The 7,605-nt window shown below is 43.2% G+C and overlaps 1 long non-coding RNA gene across 1 annotated transcript; it reads right to left on the bottom strand.

Annotated features, from left to right (window-relative positions):
* Positions 1 to 3,013: 3,013 nt before the first annotated feature.
* LOC119331364 lies at positions 3,014 to 7,115 on the bottom strand. Its single transcript, XR_005160479.1, has 5 exons — positions 6,582 to 7,115; positions 6,406 to 6,478; positions 3,710 to 5,251; positions 3,464 to 3,562; positions 3,014 to 3,266 (listed from the first exon to the last, which is right to left on the bottom strand). It is a non-coding gene; the product is annotated as an uncharacterized LOC119331364 (long non-coding RNA).
* Between the last annotated feature and the right edge of the window lie 490 nt (positions 7,116 to 7,605).

Here is a 7,605-nt window from a genome sequence, read left to right as displayed (position 1 = left end):
TGTTTGGTGACATTTCTGTCCCAGCAAAGTGATGCTAAGTGATCCCGACACTATTTGCAGAAATGGTGCTCAGGTATCGCGTCGATGTCCTCCTTTCAGCCCCGCCTATCGTTTTGGTGATGGACATGCTTCTATCCCGAATCACTCTTCATTTTGTCATGTTGGCGACCCTTAATGGTCTTAGTTATCAAGAAAGGGAAATGCTAGTAGCCTCAGTTTTTCCCTGCTATCCTATTTCTTGGATGAGTACATATTTTTTCCATCTAGTTGATAATAATCTGGTTGCGACCTTCGTGTCCCACTACATGATTACCGAGTACGTCCTCGCCTTTGAGCTAGTCCGGGTTGCTACCTGGCTGAGCTAGCACTTGGTGTAGTGCTGTTTACACCAATTCTTCCACACATTTATTCGTCCTCATGCACCTCGTCACAGCATGCTAGATCATAGAACCGGAGATCCCACGAGATTTGTGTGCTTAAGTAGGCATGCATATTGTGTGACTAGCAGTAATATGTGGCTTTGTTTGAGTGTGTAGTGATTGATTGTTATGTGCTTTTCTTTAGTTGAATTTTCTTTTTCTTCTTGTTGGGACCCGATGTTACATTATTTTTCCCCTATAAAGAGTTGCTCATCGACCGACACCGGACCCGAAGAATCAGCAAGGAGTTCAAATATTTGGAAACTCAGCTAAACATAATGGAATTCTCAGCTGACTGCAGTGAAATGGGGATATCTGATTTTGAGGCTGATAATCAATTTTGCATTAGTATGCACTCCTCACAACAATACTCAAGTCTACATCAGTACAAAATCCACACAGCAGTAATGATCAAGTCAGCAGCAAGGCAAGTCAGGTACAAGATCAACGGTATATTTCCAGTCAAAAGGTAAGGATCATATACAAAATTTTGGCTCAACAATGCATGATGTTTGAAATATGTTATCATCCGAAATAAAGTCAGAATGTGATATGCTCAAGGCAGACAGTCAAACAAATTTTCTCATGCAAACAATCAGCCACAGAATATTATGGGCGTCTGTGTAGATTTTAGTCTGCATATTAGTATGAAGCTTGGGGTGTAAGAAACTCAATCTTCTTCCACACGTTATTGGAAGAAATTTATGATGCAAGGCTCCTCAAATTTTCCTCAACATGATATGTGAACAATTTCTGGTCCAAGATACCCGATCTTTCTCAGCAAGATACCTCGATAAAAGCTTCTGGCGGACGAAAATGATTTTTTTTCTCAACAAGCAAACCCGAGGAGAAGCTTCTCAAGTTTGGAACTCAGGCTTCCCCAACACAATAATCAGACCAAGCTTCGTGTGTAAGCCATAGAGCCTTCTTCTGCACGATACCCAGACAAAAGATTTGAGCAGAAGTTAACAAGTCTTCCTCAGCAAGCTACTCGGATGGCTTCTCTCGTAAGCCATTCAGTCTGCGTGAGTATCATACTAATACACCATCCTCAGAGGTTATACGCTAAGTTGCCAATGTATGGCAGTGCCGCTCAAGAACCAGACTCGCAACATTTTGTCGGAAGCACAAACCCGTCAGGGCATGTGTCTTCTTCAGAAATCAAGTGTTTGGTGGCATACAATTCTTATATATGGTGAGCATGTATCTCTAGTCCTATTAGTCACTCATACGAGATTGCGGCAAGGATCCAATAGATATACCTAAGGAAAGTGAGGATCCCACAACCTCACGAGTCAGGCAAAGGAAAATAAGCAGAGATACATCCCATGAATTACAAGAATTGACAAGATGTGGGGATGACATCACCGAATCAACAGTCTTGAAAAAGGTCATGAAGGTGATTATTCCCGCAACTGTTAAGGAGATGTCCTAAAACCTTATCACCTTCTTGTATGATTGGCCTCAACAACGAGTTCTGTACCGCTACAAGCCCCGATTATATGTCATATATGTGCGGATCCAGGTCGGAAAACAGGCACAAGGGAATAATGTCAAAAATATTGCACTAATCACGTCCCTGATCATACGAAGAATCAAGGACAGGTGTGGCCAAGGTATTCCAGTAAGGTATCCTCACAAATAAAATCATGACCATTAAAGGGTGAGACTGACAACCAAGGTATGATTATTTTTGCACGACCATCAGGGTCCGGATACCCCAAATCAGTTGGAGGCCGTAATTCCATATGGATCCACAAAGGCATACCCTTAGCGGCTTACTTTGTTTTACAAGGATTTCATATCCCGCTCACCTGCTTGGAATGGTTAGTGTGGAAAATCCAAATGGGCATACCGACAAAATGATAAATTCAAATGCCGAACAATCATCTCAGACCCGGTATACTCACCGAGGAATCAAATAGATGGTCAGTCTGTCAGGAAACGCATTTGTCCGTCAGCCCCCACTACAAGAAATATGTCAACTTGTGGCCCTCGCTATTGGCCGCTGAAAGGTCATAGTTTTTCATTTGCGCCCTTTTTGTGACCAAAAACAGAAGGTCAAAAGCTGGCGGTCGTAAACTGAAATTAGTGATCTTCTCTGTGAGAAGGTCGTAGACGTTTACGACCAAAACAGAAGGTCGTTGAACCCATGACCTTTTGTTTTGGTCACTAGCTGTCTGCCCAGGCCACGTCGGATCCGACGTGGCAATTTGACGTGGCAAAATTGCGACCAATTGAAAAGGTCGTTACTTAGAATCAGCCCAGTCCATTTCGGTGCTTTAGATGGACCGAGCCCATTAATTCAGCCTTTTTAATATATATTTTTCTGTAAATTTTCGCTAGCTACATGGGCCTAGTGCAATAATTCGGCCTTTTTTAGTTTTGGGGATTCATGCATTTTTTGGCCCTCGGCCTTTTTGCAGTCCATTTATTTTTTTGTAAGACTTTTGATTTCATTTTTGAAATTGTTCGATGCTTGTTGGGATGTCACCTTTTTTGGCCCAATTATTTGCCCAATTTGGACCAAGCAGACTTCAGCCCAATCACACACATACATCCAACATTATTTCATTCAAATTAGGAAAACTCCAGGTCAAATTCAAGTCAACCATCATATCACATCACATAACACATCTCCCAAGTTTACATAACACAAAAAATCATCTCAGGAATACATTTCCTTACACAGGAATATAGTAGGAACGAAGGGAATATACAATAAGAAAATGACGAAACTTCTGCTACTATCATAACAGTACAATGTACTTTTGTTTTGACGGAACAATACAATGGATTTCATTGCTCTCTCTAGTGAGACATGCTCCAGCTGCCACAATTTGCCATCTACAATGAGAGGTATATAACAATGGACTTCATGAACATTAGAGGAGCAAACACTCAATCAACACCAAGGGCTTAATAAAGCCTCGAAAATACAGAAAGTAAATTAGGACCAGACTTTACAATTACAGCACCATTGGACAAATCCATCAATCCAGGAGGCAAAATATGAGTGAATCCAAAGAGGCAGAAAGGAATACCTATTTTGATCCAGAGGGGCTCGTGAGCATGGCCATCTTCCGTAACAGGTTGGCCCTAATGCACCCTGGATCAGACGCGCTGGGAGCTTGTAGCTTGTCCTAAGTATCAGGAAAAATCAAAGCCATAGTTTAGACTTGGTGATAATGAACAGACATTGTAAATCAATAGCATATTAAGCACCACTTTTCTCGGATGCAAGAAGAAGAGGAGCAAAACGACACAAAGAGGTGGGACATTTGTCGTACATCTAGATGATGTTTGTAGCAATGAAGATACATGCGGACAAGCAAGCATGTGTGCGTGCTTCACCGGTGCATGCATCACTGTAGTAGCCAAGCAAGTAGAGTAGGCGCCGCCTCCGCCCAGGCGTGCTCTGCTGCCGCCCACACGCAGGGGCTCCTCCTGGCCCGCGCTCAGGCCATTCCAAGCCCAGGCTGTTCCACGCCTGCCCAGGTGCTACCGCCGCTGCCACAGGAGCTGCTGCCGCTGGTACATGTACTGCTTTTACTGAAATTGAACATTGAAATTTACTCAATCAGGAAATTAAACACTGGAGTACAATCATTGAACAGCGAAAATTGAACACTGGAGTACAATCATCGAACAGCGAAATTTACTCCAACAGTACTGAAATTTAACTGAAACTGAATAGCGGTACAGCAGGATCTTGACAGCGGTACAACAGTGAAATTGAACAGCTCAACATCAGGACAGCAGTACACAAAACATAACCATGTATTCAGGATAAGCAAATCTTGACAGCAAACAACGACAACTTCAACTCAATAACTTGGTGAGCATGGAGTAATATAAAAAATATGGCATCATAATAATTTCAGTTGTAGATGTCCCAAATCAAGCAAGTAATAAGCCAATAACAAAAAGGAAGCATCCACAATTTACAACACTAACCCGATAAAATGAATTCCTACTTCTAGTTTAGTTCAAAAAAGAAAAAGAACAACAGACACCAGTTTGTATAATCTGAAATTGAACACTAAAATTTAAGAATGAAAAGATGATTGAACACTGAAAGAGGTTAGCAAGTTGCTTGTTGGTTTCATCACAAGTACCATCAATATTTTTAAACCTATGCAAGTAATTTTTAAACCTATGCAAGTACCAGGAGTATTTCACTCCTTTCCAATGAAAGTACTCAAAATTTGTTTGAGTAGCAAATCTAGGAGTACTGGAGAACTCCAAGTTAAATATACTGAAAGCAACCACCAAAATCTCTCAATACTAGTCACAACAAGTAATCAGAATACAGCAGCAACAATTGCAGTACCCCGATAGCATTGCAGGATAGAAAGCACATAATACTGGTAGAACATATTAACTAGAGATTCTACATGTCAGCTATTGGCATATTAAGTAGAGATTCCACATGTCAGCTACGGAGTACATCACAAGTACACAGAATACAGCAGCAACAATTGGCATGTTGGCACATAATACACGTCAACTATTGGCATATTAAGTAGAGATTCTACATGTCAGCTACGTCACAAGTACACAGAATTTAGCAATAGATTAAGAGCATGTTGTTCGGCATCACACAGATAGTAGAACAATGGTACAGGCAGCTATTGGCATAAAGTAGAGATTCTACATGAATAAATCACATAAGTAACTAGAACAGAGAAAGAAAATGTAGAAGTGGAAGCGAGGTATGAATGGTGTCCTGAGTAACTGCTGCATCGGCCGTAACAGAGGCCGAGGAATTCGCTGTGATGGGTTGCAGCATCTGTCCCGATGCAGTCTCAGCCACAGGCTCCTCCTCACACCTAAAGTGAAACACGCGGGTTGGTCAGCAGAACTACAGCAGCTTAGCTTTTGGAGATGACGAATAACTCAAATTACCCTTGATATCTGTTTAAAAAAAATAACCTTCTAGTATGTCCATGTTAATAGATAAAATTAACCTTTTCCCTGTTACTTTCTATGAAAAAGGTAAGAGACCACAATTCTACATGCAGCTTCTGTAGACATAAATCCAAGAGAAATACCTCTCTGTATGAGAATCACCACAAATATGGACAGAACAATTCGGTATCGCCTAGACGAGGAATTCAAAATGCATGAGCTGATGCTATTGTATGATACAAGTATATACTCCCATAAAAGAAGTGTTGTTTAAGTACACTCTCTTCTCTTTATTCTATCTATTAAGTATATACTCCCATAATAGATAAAAGAAGTATATACTCCCATAAAAGACTTCCAACTGCCTTTCAGTGCCTACATACTGCCAAAAGTTCAAGTTGGATGATAGTTCTTGACTTCTTGCATGAAACAAAATAGATTTTGTGCGAGCAGACTGTGTACAGTGCAATGAGAATAATATAGGATGCTTCGCTTGCAATAAGTAAATGCATCCTGAAGGTCGCAGATCCGTATAGAGAATGAAGTTATGTAGGATCAACAAGCTACTGGGAAATATAATCCCAACAAGCAAGCAAACCCACGCGACTTATTTTTAATCTATTTAATAAATGCACTCAGCGTTGTGTTTCTGTATGCGGCGTGCTTTCAAGATCACACTCCGAATCTCTACTGTGATATCGATGATAAATGGCCATTTGTGCTAATTATCTTATCATGAATGTAAATCTACATTTCCACCACGAACCCACAATGATTCTGGCTTCTTATAATGGAAGGGGATCACAGAGAAGAGATTGGAGGGCTCATAGGTGGATGAGTGCAAGATGCTGCAGGAGAGAACGCCTGCAACTAAGCATTTGACATTGAAAATTAACACTAGAACCCTTGAGACAGAGACGGACTAGAAACATTGAGCAGCACCTTCTAGTCCCAAACTGAACTCTTAATAATCACTAGAAACCTTGAGCAGCACATTCTTGCAGGTATACGTATCTGCTCCAGCGAGTACTGGTAGACGGAGACAGAGACGGACTACTGGGAGACGGAGACATACTCCTGGGAGAGCACACATCGTATGTGCTCCAGCGAGTAGGGGTGCTCCGGGTCCTTGATGTCCTGCTCCATATCTGCAAACGCCCAAATCAGTTCCCCGCCAGTCAGTGAAGCTAAGCCAATCAATGGAGGAAAAAACCAAAGAAGGAAACCGAGGGATCCGGGTGCTTCCATTACCGAAGACGTCGAGCGTGTCGAGCGCCGCATGCGCGGGGTGGACGACGTGCTCCGGACGCTCGTGCACGAGGCGGGGGCGTTGGCGAGGAGCCAGCGGAGGTGGCGGTGGAGGTGCAGCACCAAGGACGGGACGAGCGCGGCGGCCCTGCGGCGGAAGGCGGCGAGTGAGGCATCAGGGACGGGGTGGGTCGGTGGGCGGAGGAAGAGTGGCGTGGGGTCTGCGTCCTATGGGAGGCGAGGAGGAGCGGGTGGTGGCGCGCGGGCGCGGGCGGCGGGCCTGCTGAATCGGGGGTCGCGCTTGGCCACTGGAGGACGCGCGCGCCCGATCTGGCCCGATGAGAGGAAGGAGCGGAGGGATGGGGTCACCGTGGTGAGCTCGGCGCCACTAGAGGACGGGATCGGGCGCCATAGGTGGTGGTGGTGGTGGCGGCGAGGAGTGGTGCGGGGGAGAGGAGCTCGTGTTTGGTGGAGAGAGGAAGATACGAGTGGTGTGCCGCCACCAGGGACGAGGGGAATGAGACGGAGGAAGGGGGATCTGAGCTAGGGTTTGGGCTGCGGGTGGGATATCTCTTTTTCATTTTTTTTCTTTTTTTCTGTAGATAAATGGATGGATGGATGTGGGATGGAGAGATGGATGGATGGATGGGCACCATGTCATCGATCCGTGGGAAGAGTTCTGATTGGTTCGGCAAACCAGTGATTTAAATAGTTTCAAAGTACTAAAAAAATAGAGGGATTTTGTGAAGTAGCTATCAAAAATATTTTGCAAAAGGGCATCCCACAAATTTTCACTAGAGTTAGACCACATTTTATGGATAAGTACCAATTTGTATGCATTTTTTATCTTTCTAGCTATTTTTAATAATTTCCCCAGTGGCAAAAATGGGTTTTTTTGTGAAGAACCTACCAAATAATTGTTGCAAAATTGGACTCCATAAATTTTCTAAAATACTAGTCCATATTTAATATACAGTTGACCAAATGGTTAGGTGTCAAATTTTTTGATCCACCTCTCGTGAAAAAG

The sequence above is a fragment of the Triticum dicoccoides genome, chromosome 7A, assembly GCF_002162155.2.
Source record: "Triticum dicoccoides isolate Atlit2015 ecotype Zavitan chromosome 7A, WEW_v2.0, whole genome shotgun sequence".
In the NCBI taxonomy this organism is placed as follows: Eukaryota; Viridiplantae; Streptophyta; class Magnoliopsida; order Poales; family Poaceae; genus Triticum; species Triticum dicoccoides.
This window is presented reverse-complemented; position numbering and strand designations above follow the sequence as displayed.